Source organism: Pteronotus mesoamericanus, unplaced genomic scaffold, assembly GCF_021234165.1.
Source record: "Pteronotus mesoamericanus isolate MK-2021 breed Mesoamerican mustached bat unplaced genomic scaffold, CSHL_Meso_final contig_256, whole genome shotgun sequence".
Taxonomy (NCBI): domain Eukaryota; kingdom Metazoa; phylum Chordata; class Mammalia; order Chiroptera; family Mormoopidae; genus Pteronotus; species Pteronotus mesoamericanus.
The window spans coordinates 1,439,184-1,455,790 of record NW_026555108.1 but is presented as its reverse complement, the minus strand read 5'-3'; the positions used below and the strand labels follow the sequence as shown (position 1 = coordinate 1,455,790).

The 16,607-nt window shown below is 37.7% G+C and overlaps 1 pseudogene; it reads left to right on the top strand.

Annotated features, from left to right (window-relative positions):
- Nucleotides 1-15,822: 15,822 nt before the first annotated feature.
- LOC129071059 (dynactin subunit 6-like) lies at nucleotides 15,823-16,395 on the top strand (annotated as a pseudogene).
- Nucleotides 16,396-16,607: the final 212 nt, after the last annotated feature.

The window sequence follows — 16,607 nt, the reverse complement described above, 5'->3', positions numbered from 1 at the left end:
TGAAAACTGTTATGAAGATAATAAAATAGATTGATGTGATAAAGAGAAAGAGACTGGGGTGTGTGTAGCTCATTAGATTGGATGAGCTACACACATCCATTCTAATGATTGGGAATCATTACCACCATGGGAAGGTGGTATTTGAGTTGAGATCTAAATGATAAGAAGGAACCAACCATATAAAAATCAGAGTTGGGGAGAGGTATACCAGGCTGAGGGAAAAGCAAGTGTAAAGGCCTTGAGAAACAAGTTTGGAGTGTTCAAGAAACAGAAAGAGGACTAGTATAGAATATGATAAGCACGGAGAAAAGTGGTTTGAGATAGTACATATTTTCAGAGTAAAAATAATCACAAAAATAGACCCTTACCAGTGTAAACCATCCAAGAGCTTTCTTAATCATTACTTCAATTTTTCATAGCAACCTTCCCAGGTGTGTAAAGTTATCCTCATTTTACTGGCAAAGCAACTGAGGCTCAAAAATGACATGCTCTTGTTCAAACAGTCAGGATATACTAAAATACAGAATTGTGGTTTTTTTCATTGTTGGTGGGTTTTGTTTTGTTTTGTTTTGTTTTTGCTTTGTCTTCTGGTTCCATATTCATTTTCACTATAGACTGCTACATACATCTACTCAGCTGCCTGTAATGTTTCACCATTTTTTTTCCCTAAGTCTGTCCAATTAACAGCCAGATGGAGCTGGCAGTTTGAAGGAATCAGCAAGGCATAAAGCACAGATATACATTTCTGCATTGGTTGAGTGGTCTTTTTGTATATACTAGCATATGTAGCCCCTGTTGGTCTCATTGGTCCTTAAAATTGCAGGTAGGACACTGGCCACCAAGACACGTGAGGGAAATTGGCTGAAAATGTGCTTATCAATTCAGGCAGCATCCAGTGATGCTATCTGGAGAAGGCAGTGTGCTTGGCAGAAAGCCTCTCTCATCCAAAGCATGTAATTTCAAATACATTTAAAGACATAATTCATATTCTTTGCACAAGAGATCACCAAACAGTTATCTACCCACCATCTTCCCTTAGTTGGTAAATGAAGATTTAAACAAGCTTTTTTTTATGTTTCTGTATTTCAAAGGGTAATATTTACAAAAATTATACTGAGAACACTCTCCCTCTCTGTCTCACACCGCTGATCCTTCCTTTTTAATGAAAAGACATTAGTTTCTGCTGTCAGGAAACCAAGGATTTTGATTTCCTCTCTGCTCCTAGCTCCCTGTATAGCTCAGATAGGTCACTGAGCACCTCTGAATCTGTTTCTTGAGATTTAAAATGAGCATAATAATTTCTGTCTGGCTTTTCTTCATTGGATGGATGTAAGACTCAAATATTTTTATAAATAGGGAAACACTGTTTGATGATAAAGTAAAATTGTTGTGCGTTTGCACCATTTCTTAGCATCTAATATTGCACCCTCTCTCTCAGTTGCTTATCTTCTTACCATAAACATTTCAACTTTTGAATTCAGGAATGACTTCGTAAATAATCATTAGGAGATGAGAGATGTTGATCATGAAGATAGTTCTTCCATAAAATTAACTCAACTGTTTGCTCCTGTTACCCAACTGAAGGACAGTAAAAGACAGATGACTGACCATGACAAACAAATACAGTGAATAATTCCTTCTTCCCACTCTCATTTACCTCAAGGAGTAGCCTTACATATGATTACTAGCCCTTTGCAACTTAGTGTGGTCCCTGGAGCAATGGGATTCACATTACTTGGGGTCTCATTACAAATGCAGAATCTCAGGCCCCACTACAAATTTGCTGAATCAGAATCAGAATCTGCATTTTAAGATCTGGAGGTTATTGATGTGCACATACAGTTTAAGAAGCAACACAACATTCTACAAGTCCAAATATGGCACCTATGCTTTTTATTTTATTTTTAAAAGATTTTATTTACTTATTTTTAGAGAGAGGGGAAGGGAGGGAGAGAGAGAGGGAGAGAAACATCAGTGCGAAAGGTGTCAATTGGTGGCCTCTCACATGCCACCTACTGGGGACCTGGCTTGCATCTCAGGCATGTGCCCTGACTGGAAATCTAACTGGCAAACTTTCTGCTCACAGGCTGGCACTTAATCCACTGAGCCACACCAGCCAGGGTGCACCCATGCTTTTTAAATGCTTGGTTTGATTGGAATAAGTAGGAAGTCAACTATCCTTGCAAACAGATTAGCCCACTATTGTTGTTTTTTTCTTAATTAGCCACAAATTGGAATTGCATAGCTAGATTTAAATAATACTGATGGTGGCTATAAAGAAAGAAACCTATAGACCTATATCCCTGATGGACATAGATGAAAAATCCTCAATACAATATTAGCAAACTGAATCCAGCAATACATTTAAACGATCATACACCATGATCAAATGGGATTCATTCCAGGGATGTAAGGATAGTACAATATCCACAAATCAATTAATGTGATTCACCACATAAATAAAATAAAGGATGAGAAACAAATGATCATAACACTAAATACAGTAAAAAATGACAAAATCCAGCACCCATTTATGATAAAAACTCTCAAAAGAGTGCGGATAGAGGAAACATACCTCAACATAATAAAGTCCATATATGACAAACCCACAGCCAACATCACACTCTACAGGGAAAAACTGAAAAGTGTTTCCCTTAACATAAAGAACAAGACAGGGATGATTGTTTTTACCACTCTTATTTTACATAATACTGGAAGTACTAGCCACAGCAAATAATCAAGAAGATGAAATAAAAGGCATCCAAATTGGAAAAGAAGTAAAACTGTCACTATTTGCAGATGACATGGTACTGTATATAGAGGACACTAAAGAGCTCACACACACACACACACACACACACACACACACACACCCTACTAGAACTGATAAATGAATTCAGTAAAGTAGCAGGATACAAAATAAATATTCAGAAATTGATTGCATTTTCATACATCAAAAATGAACTATCAGAAAAGGAAATTAAGAAAATGATCCCATTTACAACTGCATAAAAATGTAGTGAAATAAATTTCTTAGAAGAAAAAGACCTGTACTCAGAAAATGATGATACTGAACAAAGAAATTGAAGAAGGTATAAATAAATGGAAGCATATGCCATGTTGACAGATAGGAAGAATTAATATTAAAATCTATACAAATCTACAAAATAATTGATAGTTTCAAAACAATTCATAACAAAATACCAATGGTGTATTTCACAGAGCAAGACCAGATAATCCAAAAATTATTATGGAACTATAAAATACCTTGAATAGTCTCAGCAATCTTGAGAAAGAACAAAGTTTTAGGTATGCTACCTGATATCAAACTATACTACAATGCCACAGTAATCAAACCAACATGGTACTGGCATAAAGACAGACATATAGATCAATGGAACAGAATAGAGACTACTGAAATATACCCATGTGTTTATGGTCAATTAATATTTGAAAAAGCTTGCAAGATCATATGATGGGGTAAAGATAGTCTGTTCAATAAATGATGGTGAGAAAATTGGACAGATAAGTGCAAACAATGAATCTAGACCACCTTCTTAAACCATACGTAACAATAAACTCAAAATGGATTAAAGATTTAGATGTAAGACTCAAAACCATAAAACTCTTAGAAAACATAGGTAGTAAAATCTCAGACATTTCTTTTAGCAATATTTTTTCTGATATATCTCTGCAGGCAAGAAAAACAAAATAAAAGATAAGGAAATAAAACTACATCAAAGTGAAAAGTTTTTGCACAGCAAAGGAAACCAACAACAAAACAAAAACACAACCTACAGAATGAGTGAAGATATTCACGCATGATACATCTGATAAGAGATTAATATCCAAAATTTATAGAGAACTCATACAACTCAACAACAAAAACAATACAATTAAAGAATGAGTAGAAGACCTGAATAGACACTTCACCAAAGAGAACCTACAGATGGCCAATATACATGAAAAGATGCTCAAAGTCATTAATCGTAAGAAAAATGCAAATTAAAATCACAATGAGATATCAGCTTGTACCTGTCAGAATGATGATCATCAATAAATCCAAAAATGGTAAGCATTGGCAAGGATATGGAGAAAAGATAACCCTACCGCACTGTTGGTGGAATGCAGCTTGGTGCAGCCACTGTGGAGAACAGTATGGAGTTTCCTCAAAAAATTAAAAACAGAACTGCCTTACAACCCAGTGATTCCACTTCTGGGAATGTATCTGAAGAAACCTGAAACATTAATTCAAAAGAATATATCCACCTCTATGTTCATTGCAGCAATATTTACAATAGCCAATATGTGGAAGCAACCCAAGTGCCCAGCAGTAGATGAGTGATTAAAAAAGCTGTGATACATTTACATAATGGAATACTATGCAGCAGTAAAAAAGAAGGGACTCTTCCCTTTTGCGACAACATGGATGGCCCTAGAGATTTTTATGCTTAGTGAAACAAGCCAGTCAGCGAAAGACAAATACCATATGATCTCACATATGTGGAATATAATGAACCAAATAAACTAATGAACAGAATAGAAACAGAAGCATAGATACATTGAAGAGAATGAGAGCTGTCAGAGAGGAGGGGAAAGGAGGGCTGGATGAAAGAAGGTGAAGGGATTAGCAAAAGAACACATATGCATGACTCATGGACAGGAACAGCAGTGTGAGGATTGCCTGAATTGCGGGGTGCTAGGTAGAGCTGGGCAAAGCGGGAAAAAAGTGGAGAGAACTCTAATAACATAAATGATAAAATATAATCTTAAAAAAAGTTTCCAAGAGATGCTGAAGCTGCTGATGTAAGGACCACACTTTTAGTAACAAGGTTCTAACCAATTGGGTAGTGATAACACAAGACAATTAAATTAGTGCTGTAATAAAAGTTAGAGAAGGCGACGTCAGAAACCAAAAGCTAGAGAGGACAGAATGAAGAAAGGGATCTAGGGATGATATCACTGATAAGTGATATTTAACTGCAACTGGTGGGCAAGGTGTCCATACAATAGAGTGGAAAGGACTTTAGTGTAAGAATCAGGAAACCAATTTACTAAGATCAATTTTGTTACCTGTTCACTGTATGATCTTGGACAAATCTTCTCTTTCTGGGCCTCACAATTGGGAAATGAGTTGAATAGATATTCCCCAAAGTCCTTTATTCCTCTTGACATTTTTGAGTAATGATTTGATGGACACATTGACTAAAAGAACTAAAGGGTACAAGAAAAGAGAGTAGAAGACTGAGCCTCAAAGAACAACAGGATCAAAGGCATACATGCTACCTAAATACTGATGAATCCTAAATTTATATATCTGGATTTACTATATATACCAGATCTCTCCATTTGGATATCTAATAAACAACTCCAATTAACATGACTTTGAATGATCTATGGGTTTCTTTGTTGCCAGAAAACAACTCCTCCATCATTCATTTTAATTTTAGGAGATCCCTCTCAATTATTCACTCCCTTCATAATACACAAACCAATTTCAAATCATGTTGACAGTACCTCCAAAAACTATCTTGAATTTGTCTTCTGGTCTCTATTTTCACTGCTACAACCCCCATACAAACACTACCATCTCTTGCACAGACTACTGCAAGTCTACTAACAGGTCTTTTTGCTTTACTCTTTCTCTCTACAATCCATTCTTTATAAAGTAGCAAGGGATATTTTTTGTAAATATTTTATTTATTTATTTTTAGAGAGAGGAAGGGAAGGAGAAAGAGAGGGAAAGAAACATCAATGTGTGGTTGCCTCTCATGCGCCCCCTACTGGGGACCTGGCCCACAACTCAGGCATGTGCCCTGACTGGGAATTGAACCACCAACCCTTTGGTTCACAGGCCAGCACTCAATCCACTGGGCCACACCAGCCAGGGCCCAGAGATATTTTTAAAGCAAACATAAAACTATGTTACTTCCCTCTTCAGAACTCCCTCTCTGTTTTTCTCAAAATACTGTCTGAACACACATGGTTTGTTTGTTTGTTTGTTCATTTGTTTGTAAAATCCCACTAGAATAGGAGCCCCAAGAAAGTAGAGACCAAGTGTACACTGTTGAAAGTTTGTCCCCTTCTCTTGGCACTATGCCAGGCATAAGGCATTCAATAAATGTTTGTTAAATAAGTGAATCAAGAGAACAAGAGTAACCAAAGCAAAGTAGGAAGCTGGCACCCTCACTATAGATCAGCCTCACTATTTTCAAATCCAGCTAGGAGCCAGAAAGATAATTATCATTTCCTAAATGCTTAATGTCTGTCAGATTCTATAATGGTAACTTGTACATATATACAATATAGTAACTCCTCTGAACAACCATTTCAAGTAGATAAGGTTACATTTTACAGATGAGGAAACTGGGAGGGCTGTGAGAGTTTAAGTCACTTGTCCAGAATCATCCAGTTATATGTGGTTGAGCCTGAGTTTAAAACTTTATCTGTGTTATCCCAAGATTAGTTTTCTTTTCCATTCCCACCTGCTACCATCTACATGGCTCCTATTCCCCAGTCTCCAACACAAGAAGGTGCTTTCAGACACAGGGCTCAACATGGGTGACCCCATTTGATGTACCTGTGGGATTGTTTTGTTGTGCTGGTCTCCTTGGAAACCATCAAGTATCGTTCTCTAGGGAAGGTACAGTAACCTGGCAGTCTGATTGGAGCTGCCTGTTCCCAAACTGTGCCAAGTGGAAACCAATGATTCTAAGTGATTACCAGTAAGTCATTATCTGGGAAGTCATCCTGGGACATTTTTATCTTTCTGCCCTGTAACATGGTAAGACTTCTGTTGACACTCAGCACTATCTCAGGACAGCATAAATACCACAGTTATAGAGGTCATCATCCAACAAATATTAATTGAGCATCTACTCTTTACCAGGCATGATACTAAAATATAAAGATGCAGACAGGTAAATTTCTTACTTGCATGGAACTCATTGTGTTATGGTGGTTAACAGACAGTTAAGGAAGTCAAAAAATAAAACTTTATACAGTTATAATTGCTATGAAGAAGATAAAGAGGGTAAAGGAGTAGAGAATAAGACACGGCAATTTTAGATATGATGGATGGTCTAGGAAAGTCTCTCTGAAAAGATATCATCAAAGATTAAATATGAATGATGAAAAAAACTGATAATGAGTGAATATAGCAGAAGAACAATTTAGACAAAAACATAGGAAGTGTAAAGACCCTGAAGTAAAAATAAGCTTGATGTATTTATTGAATAGCAAAAAAAAAAAATGTGTCTGAATGGAAAAAGAAAGTGTTATGAGATGAATATGGCAAATTGTCCGGCGTGGGGTCAATGGACACAGCCCTGCCCCTCCCATGACTGAGGGCTAGCCAGATGGCCACTGGCCAGAAGGAATGTGCGTTGTTTTTGGAAAGGATTGTAACTCCCTCCTTATCTCCTTTTGGTGGTGCCTTCTTGTTTTGTGACTGCTTCTTGACCCTTTTACATGCTGAGGTAATGTAGTTTAGAGCCACACATACAACACGTGCGTCTGTTGTCTGGGACCCCATATAAGGAGCCTCAGACTAAAGGAGGTGCCATCTCTCTCTCTCTCTCTCTCTCTCTCCCCCCCGCAACCCACTGCCATCAGTGTGCTCCCCTGTAGTGTGAGTAATAAACGGCATGTCTACATCTGCTAGTCCTCCAGGTGGCTTTTTAGGAATATCATGAACACTTAAGCAGCTCCCTGGTTTGAATTTGGAGCTTCTGTGCTCCAGGGTCCAGGTGAATTTGATTCAAAGTTAAATGGGAAGTCATTAGAGGATTTTAAGCCAGGAAATGACATAATTTAATTTACATTTTAGCAGAGTAAAGCAAGCTTAAATGTGGGTAATGGATTGTAAGGGGCAACAGTGGAAACACAAAGACCAGTTATGAGACTACTACTGTAACCCAGGTGAGATATAATAGTGACGTAGATAACAATGGTACAGTGGAGGTTGACTGGATTCAGAATACATGTTGGAGGTACATGGGACAGCAGCACAATGGTTTGGGAATATGCAGAGACCCAGGAGTTCTGATTTAGCTCAGCCACTATCCAATTATATGAATTGGGCCAAGTTTCTCCCCTCCTCTGGTTTTAGTTTTCTCATGCCTACTGTATCTGATACAGTGAAATCTATGTAAAAACAACACACATTTTGGATACTAATTTAGAAATTATCCTTAAATTAATTTCCCCATTTTTTATTTTTGAGCTTCATAACCCTATGAAATAATCAGGGCAGGGACAATTAGCTCCGATTCACTAGTGAGGGAACAGAGATACAAAAGGGTAGAATTCAGAGAGTAAAAGCCTCAAGGAAGCCATACAGACATGTTGATTTGATGAAAACACCTGAGGCTTGGATTCAGAATGCCTAAGTTTTAATAATGGCATGGTAGAATTACTTTCTGATTTAGTATTTTCATGCATCAAAAAATTGGTTAGCAGCCTTATGTAAACACAAAACTACCCTCACATCCAAGGCCATTGTTATAAAGGCTACCTCCCAACACATTGAGTTACTCTTAACAGATGAATTTGTTACAGCTCTGGAGTTTAAGGTCTCAAATTTGTCACTTACTCAATTGTGGTCTCTTGTTCTAGAAAATAAGGCCAAAAGTCAGGCTTTACCTGATTTGTATATATGAGAATCAATGAAACAATCATATATTGGCTATCCACTTTGCACTGTATCCTTTGTACACTTTCACTCATTATAATAAAACTGTGAGGTACGTTTTATTATTTCCACATGCTACAAGTCACACAGTTAATCAATAATAGAGCCAAGCTGTCTGATTCCAAATTCCTTGTTCTTTTCACTCTGCCATATCCTTGTTAACCAGCTGTTGCTTGGGTCTTTTTAATTTCGGCCAGATCCAACATGGATGACTTTTCCAACTCCAGAAAATCTAAGGTATCCTACAGAGTAGCTGGGTCAGTAATTAAATCTTATTCATCTTGGTATACCATAACTGGCATTGTGCTTGACATATAACAAATGCTAAGTAAAAATTTATTGAATTAGCACATCCATCTAATCATTTATCTACTCATATTTACCAACTAAATATTCAGAGTGTAGTAGTTAACAACATAGACTATTAAGTCAGATTACCCAAATTTGAATCTCATTTATTAATTTTACTATTGGGGTTACCCAGAGTAAGTTTTTCTGAACATCTCTGTATCTTGATTTTTTCATCTGTTAAATGCAGATAAGTTCTTAGCACAGTGCCAGGCATGTAGTAAGTGCTCAATGAATGTTAATTCTTATTATTGATATTTGCCAGGGATTATGCTAGACACACTGTTTGTACATTGATAAGTAAAGTAAATAAGGCCCTTACCCTCTTGGAGTATAAAATTTAGTCAGGAAAAAAACATTAAAAATTAAACAAATAAATATGTAATTATATGTTTTCATAAGTTGTAAGAAGTATATAAACAAAACACAGCCCCCATAGAGTAATTGGTGCAGTATAGGGAATGGGGGAGGGATATAGAGGCTACAAGAGCAGGCATGGAAGGCCTCCTTGAGGAAATAACACCTAAGCCTGAAGAAGAAGAAGGACCAAACCATACAATGAGCTGGTGGTATAAAAGAGGTTGAAGCATAAGTAGAATTATCATATCTTCTGTTTTATTTTTAAGACAGTCTCTTCTTATACCTGTTGACCCAACATACTTATTATAGTATCTAGTTTGGATAACAAATTATATAGTCCCTTTAAGCATAAGGAAGAGTGTATGTCTAAACACTGAAAAGGGAAACAATTTTGTATGTTGAAAGACTGTAAAGAGACTAGTGTAACTAAGTTAATATGAAGAGGTAGATAGAAACCATACTTGAAGTAAGGAAGAAAGAAAAGGAAGAGGAAAGGGGACTAGCAACCCTTAGCAATGGGTCAGCAACATGGAAACCAGGAGGAAGAGGGAGATAATAATAGTGGAGTAAAAGCAAGGGGAGCTGCCATTTTTTATTAAACCTATAGATAGCCAAGCACAGCAGAAATTTAAGTGTCATTGCAATATATTTGTTTTACAGATTCACCAGACCTCAGCTGTGTTCATTGTGGTTTGTTGTGTTTTTTTTTTTGTTTTTTGTTTTTTTTTGGGGGGGGGGGTTTGCTGTCATGTATTGAAACAAGCAAATGAGACAGAAACAGACTCCAAGGGAAGAATGACTCAGCCAATTAACTGCAAAAGGGCTCAGGCCTCAGTATTTATTAACAAACACTGACTTTGCTTTCTGAGTGGGTGAAGATAGCAATGTTTGCCCAGAGACCTCCCAGGCTGTTGTATACAAAAAGAACAGTGGCTCAGATGTATTACTATGCCAGCATATTGATGTGTCTACATGCCCTTGTACTGATCTACCTGGGAGAAGGTAGAGTTGAAAAGCAGAAGCTGCTTTAGGGCAGCATGTTGGGTTCAAGGAAATCAAGTACCTGCGCCCTGTCTTCAGGTATAGGGTGACAAGTACCAGCACTGACTTCCTGCTAAGCTATATAATTTTAGAAATATTTTTCTATACCTCTCTGATCCTCATTTTCCTCACCTGTGAAATGAAAAGAAGACAGGTCCATTACCTTGGTAAAGTTCAGATGAAAGTAAACTATGTAAAACAGCTAGCATGGTTTCTTATACATAGAAAATAATCAATTGTGGTCATTATTGGTGATAATAATGGAGTTCCACCACTACCAAAAGCTACATGATACAGTTCCAGTATTGTGCTGTCAGTCTATAGCCTTCCTGTATACTTCAGCCACATTGTGTAGCCTTTAACTATTTCTGCTGAAGTGCTCCTCTCTCCCATCTTAACTATCAACCCTTACCTGGCCTTTCTGAAGTTTTATTTCTATTTAGTATCTGGCTAAAACCTCCTCTTTTCCAGGAAGCCCTTGTTCCTACCCCAGCTAATACAATGCACAACCTCTCCAGAGCTTCCACAGATTGCGAAGTCTGTCAGCATCATTCATTTTGGTATCTAATCCCATGCATTCTGATACGATTTTATTATAACATATGTATATTGTCTCATCTTCTTAACTCATTGTAGATCCTTTGTACTTAAATTGAAAACAAAGACACATCCCTTTTGCCTCCTCTTAACTCTCACTGCAAAGCAAGGCAATCCTGAATTTCCGGCTAGACAAAGTAGATGTCACTTAGTCTGCCTTCCAACATCATTAAAGAAAATATTATAGATAAATGACATATTTCCACACTGAGTGTCTCAGCCCCCTCCATTTCCTTCATGTCTCTCACCATCTCTCTGCGCCACAAGAAACCCAGCAAGAAGTTATGCTGTGGTACATTTAAATTCAAAAATAAATATGACAATATAAAGGAGAAATGTTTGACTGAGATGAGAGCAATATGAGGAGAAAGAAGAAATGACAGCTTACAAGAAAATGGTTCTTGCTGGAAATGAGGATGAAAGGGGAGAAGGGAACATAACTCAGAAATATCCCACCATTTTACCCTGAACTCGTCTCCTGACATCTTCCAGCCTTCCACACCCCATCATCAACTGCATACGTCTTTGCAAGTGGAGTCAGGTGGTTGGAGAAACAGAGGGAAAGAAAGAAGGAAAGCATAAATGAGAGATAAAACAGTACAAGAGAAACAGTTACCTACAATAAAAGTTTTCCAGTGCAGCCTGAGTAACATTGTCATGGGAACATTTGCATGGCAAGTCACAGGGCTGGGGTTGAGAACAATGAATGGAATTAATAAAGAGTCAGAATCTAAAAATTGTTTTCAGAGTAACACCATCTTATGGGTCTGAGGTGTGAAACATAGTCTAATGTCATTTATGTGAGGTAAGTAATGTGTGAAATGAGCTAAGTTAGAAAATTTACAATTCACAACAGGCTTTCAGCATACAATAATGTATATGAGAGATACAAATATTTTACAATAGAAAACATAATTGCTGAAGCTAGTAACTGAAGACATGTGTAAGGCATAAAGTTCTTCTACAGAGTTTTCAAGACGTTGTAGCTAATCCTATGCTTTGGAAGCAATGTGGTGCTGCGGAAATAAGACAAGCTTGAGAAACAGATGGACCTGGTTTCAAATCCTTTCTCCATCACTATGGAACTTTGAACAGTTTCTTTTCCATTCTAGGTACTCATTTCATGCTTGCTGTTGCAGGGTTATTTTGAGGTGTAAATTAGATGCACAGGGTCAGGTACATTGTAAATGCTTTTCCGTGCTATGAGCAACTATTATTATCTTATGAGTCAATGTAAACTACATATGACCATACACTGGCCTTTTTTCCAGTGTTCTAGTACATTTTTTGTATTTTTTCCAAGAAATATGACTCATAGACCAGAGGCTTTACTTTCTCCTCTTGCCTATAATTGAAGTAAGGAAACAATAAGTGCTCAACACATACTGTTGATTGACTAAATCCTTGACTTTAGCCGTTATTTTAAAAAAGATTCTGCCCTGGCTGGTGTGACTCAGTGGATTGAGTGCCAGGCTGTGAACCAAAGGGTCATAGGTTTGATTCCGAGTCAGGGCACATGCCTGGGTTGCAGGTCAGTCCCCAGTGGGGGTTGTGTAAGAGGCAACCATACATTGATGTTTCTCTCCCCTTCTTTCTCCCTTCCTTCCCCTCTCTAAAAATAAATGAATAAAATCCTTTAAAAATAAAAAAGGTTCTGATTCACATTTGTGTCTGTTTTACTCATGAGACTTCAATTCTATACCATTAACATTATCTTCAGGTACTTGACAATAGTGGCACCTGTCAGCAAGAAGCTCCCAGCCTGTAGGCAGTAAAATCTCAGACATTTCTTGCAGCAATATTTTACCTGATATATTTCCTCAGTCCAGTGAAACAAAGGAAAAAAATAAACAAATGGGATTACCTCAAACTAAAAAGTTTTGCACAGCAAAGGAAACAATCAACAAAATAAAAAGACAACCCACAGACTTGGACAACATATTCCCTGATACATCTGATAAGAGGTACATATCCAAAATTTATTTAAAAAAGTAAAACTCAACACCAAAAAAAACCCCTAATCCAATTAAAAAAATGAGCAAAGGACCTGAGTAGACACTTGGCCAAAGAGGACATACAGATGGTCCATAGACATATGAAAAGATGCTCAACATCACTAATCATCAGAGAAATGCAAATTGAAACCACAGTGAGATATCACCTCACACAGGTCAGAATGGTTATTTATCATCAATAGATCAATAAACAACAAGTGCTGGCAAGGATGTGGGGCAGGGGGAACCCTTTTGCACTGTTGGTGGGAATGCAGACTGATGCAGCCACTGTGGAAAGCAGTATGAGCAGTATGGAAATACCTCAAAAAATTAAAAATGAATCTGCCTTTTAACCTAGTGATCACACTTCTGGGAATATATCCGAAGAACCCAAAACTACTAATTCAAAAAAAAACAAGCACCCCTATGTTCACTGCAGCGTTATTTACAATAGCCAAGACTTGGAAGCAGCCCAAGCGTCCATCAGTAGATGAGCGGATAAAACAACCATGGGACATTTACACCATGGAATACTATTCAGACTTAAAAAAGGAGAAAATTTTACCCTTTGCAACAGCATGCATGGACCTGGAGAACCTTATGCTAAGTGAAATAAGCCAGTCAGAGAAAGACAAATACCATATGATTTCACTCATGTAGAATCTAATGAACAAACTGAACTAAGAAGCAAAACAGAGACAGACTCATAGATAGAGAACAGGATGACAGCTAAGGTAGGGGTTAGGGGATGGCAGGATTGAGCAAAAATGAAAGAAAAGGACTCATGTACATGGACAACAGTGTGGTGATTGCAAGGCAGAGGGATGTATAAGGGAAATAAATGGTAATGGAAAGAAATACAATTTTAAAAAGTGAAAAAAATGAAATGGAGTCACTCATGTCAGTCAGCCATGACACTGTGGTTCAGGAATGAAACTGTCTAAGTCATGCCTGGCAGGGTGGAATGTTCAAGATATCTGCACATCTGTAGAGGTGTATTACCTCAGGATAAGCCCACTGGGAAATTCCCCACCCTCTTGGCACCTACTATCTGGGGTACCAAGACGCTTATCTAGAGGCCCAGAAGGATGGAGTACACGACCCTCAAGGGTATGACTGAGGCAGGCTTCAAACCAATGCTGAGACAGCAGAACTCTTCACATCAAGATACTGGTTAACGCCATGTTGATCTCCTACAGCTGTGCTGCTGGAGGCTCTACTCTGCTGAACTGAGAACTTCGTTTGCTCTGCTGCTAACCTAGCTCTGGAGATTCTGCCTTGTAAGATGTGAACGGCTCCCCGGCCTACTGTGCTGTCTCCCAGATCCACAGACTGAGACTCTGGCACTCAGGTTTGTTATCCCCAGTTCTCTGCATGATGTTATTACTGATTGTTTCTGACTGATTAGTATTGTTATTAGGTTAGTATAGATTTGGAATAAATCTGCATTAAATAAAAGCTGAGTGAATAGCATAGTCATCTGTGTTGCCTCCCTGTTACCTCTCCATGCTGGTGTCACCTGTAGAACAGTACAGGCAGTTCAGTGCTTTCTGTTCTTAAGGCCCAGATTAGATCTGAGCGGGTACTGAAGTCTGGCTTATGGGAAAGACTATATTGTGAAATACACACTCGTGACAACTAAGCCCAGGTTTTCAAAGTATGCATATAAAACTGTAAAAAGAGAACTGTGTAAGCAAGATTGAACGTAAAAGCAGGTACAGAGTTGTTAGAACAGCATCCAGAGACTAATGCCTGCATTGAGCTGAGGCTGACCAAAATGTTAAGGACTCTGCAGGTAAATTCCAAATAAGATTAACAAAACGTGTGTAACTGCTTCTTGGGCCAGATGACAGCCTGTGTTAGATAATACAATATGTGCAAACTAAAAATCTGGGCTGTCTGGGGCAGCCTACAGGGTAATAGAGGCAATAAATTCTGGGAAAGAATGCACATATTGTGAATATTTACTATGTATTGCACATTGTGTTGGGTTCTTTCCCTACCTGATTTTCCTAAATTCTTAGGAACACACACTCATTTCCCTAGTTTCCTTTCCTCTGGTCAAGAAGATGATACTGATATCAGGGTTCTAGCTTTGTTTGTGTCACTGCTCAATAACACCATAATTGGTGCACACTTCTTAGTCACCTGAGTAAAAAGGTAAAAGTATGAGAACCTTACACCTATACTGGTCCCTTCTTCACAATATTGCTCCTGTCTATAATCAATATACTTCTGATTACTTTTTGGAGTCCTCAGGTAGTGGTAAGTTTTGTATTTTTCCAGAGTTATAAGTTGTAGTCAGTGGGAGAGATAGGTTATAGTGCATGCTATTTGACACCTGAAATATACCATGTGTTTTAATTTTCATATTGGTTTCTCAAACTATCTGCCAGTGTGTGGTAAAGACCAGGTCCAACAGAATCACTCTAGAAAAAAAATGTTAAAAAGAATATAAGAATCACCAAGAGATCAAACTATAGTTAGAAATAGGGTATACTTCAACTTATTATAAACTTCTGTGGGCTCCTATGACATGTTATGTTAAACCCAGGACCTTGTAAGCATAAAATTAATCTAACATGTTTATAATTGTTAATCTATGTTTATCCCAAAGGCTCAATACAGCCTTGTCTCGATGCTCAAAAATCATCCTGAGGTAAGATGCATCTAAAGCATTGCTTAGAGGAAAATTTATAGTAATTTATTAGTTATATTAGAAAAGAAGGTTGCAGATCAATGACCAAAAGCCTCTGTTTGAGAATCTAAAAAAGGGGCCTAGGCAAAACCATGGCAGAGAAGACTCAAAAGGGTGTGAAGACTGCTCCTGGAGCAGTTGTGTGTGTAGAAAGTGAAATCAGGGGTGATATAACTATAGGACCTAGGACAGTGATCCATCGTAAAGCACAAATCATTGCAGAGGCTGGACCAATCATGACTGGTGGAGGTAACCTAGTAGAAGAACAGGTGCTGATCATAAGTGTTCGCCCTGATAATATCACCCCTGACACCAAAGATCCAGACCCCAAACCTATGAATATTGGCATCAATAATGTATTTGAAGTTGGCTGTTATTTTTAAGCCATGAAAATAAGAGATAATAATGTTATTGAATCAAAAGCATACGTAGGCAGAAACATAATAATGACAAGTGTTTACATCATTGGGGCATGTTGCAACCTAAATACATTTGAAGTCATCCCTGAGAATACAGTGATCTATGGCGTGGACTGTCTTCATCGGGTGCAGGCTGAACGACCACAGCCCCAGACACTACAACTGGATTTCCTGATGAAAATATTGCCAAACCACCACCACTTAAAGAAGACTATAAAAGGAAGCTCAACTCCAGTTAAGAACTAAGAACGAGCTATAACATCAAGCTAATATTTTGTCTGTGACCACTGTCTTTTTAAAGGGCCACCAAGTTTATGCCATCTTAGCAGGTCATAGTATAGTACAAGTTGATTTTGTTTTGTAAAACTGAGTTAGAAAGGAAAGTAATGATTTTGATCATTAACTGTCCTCTATAATTTATATAAAAATATTAATTTTCTATATCCTTGTTCCTTTTC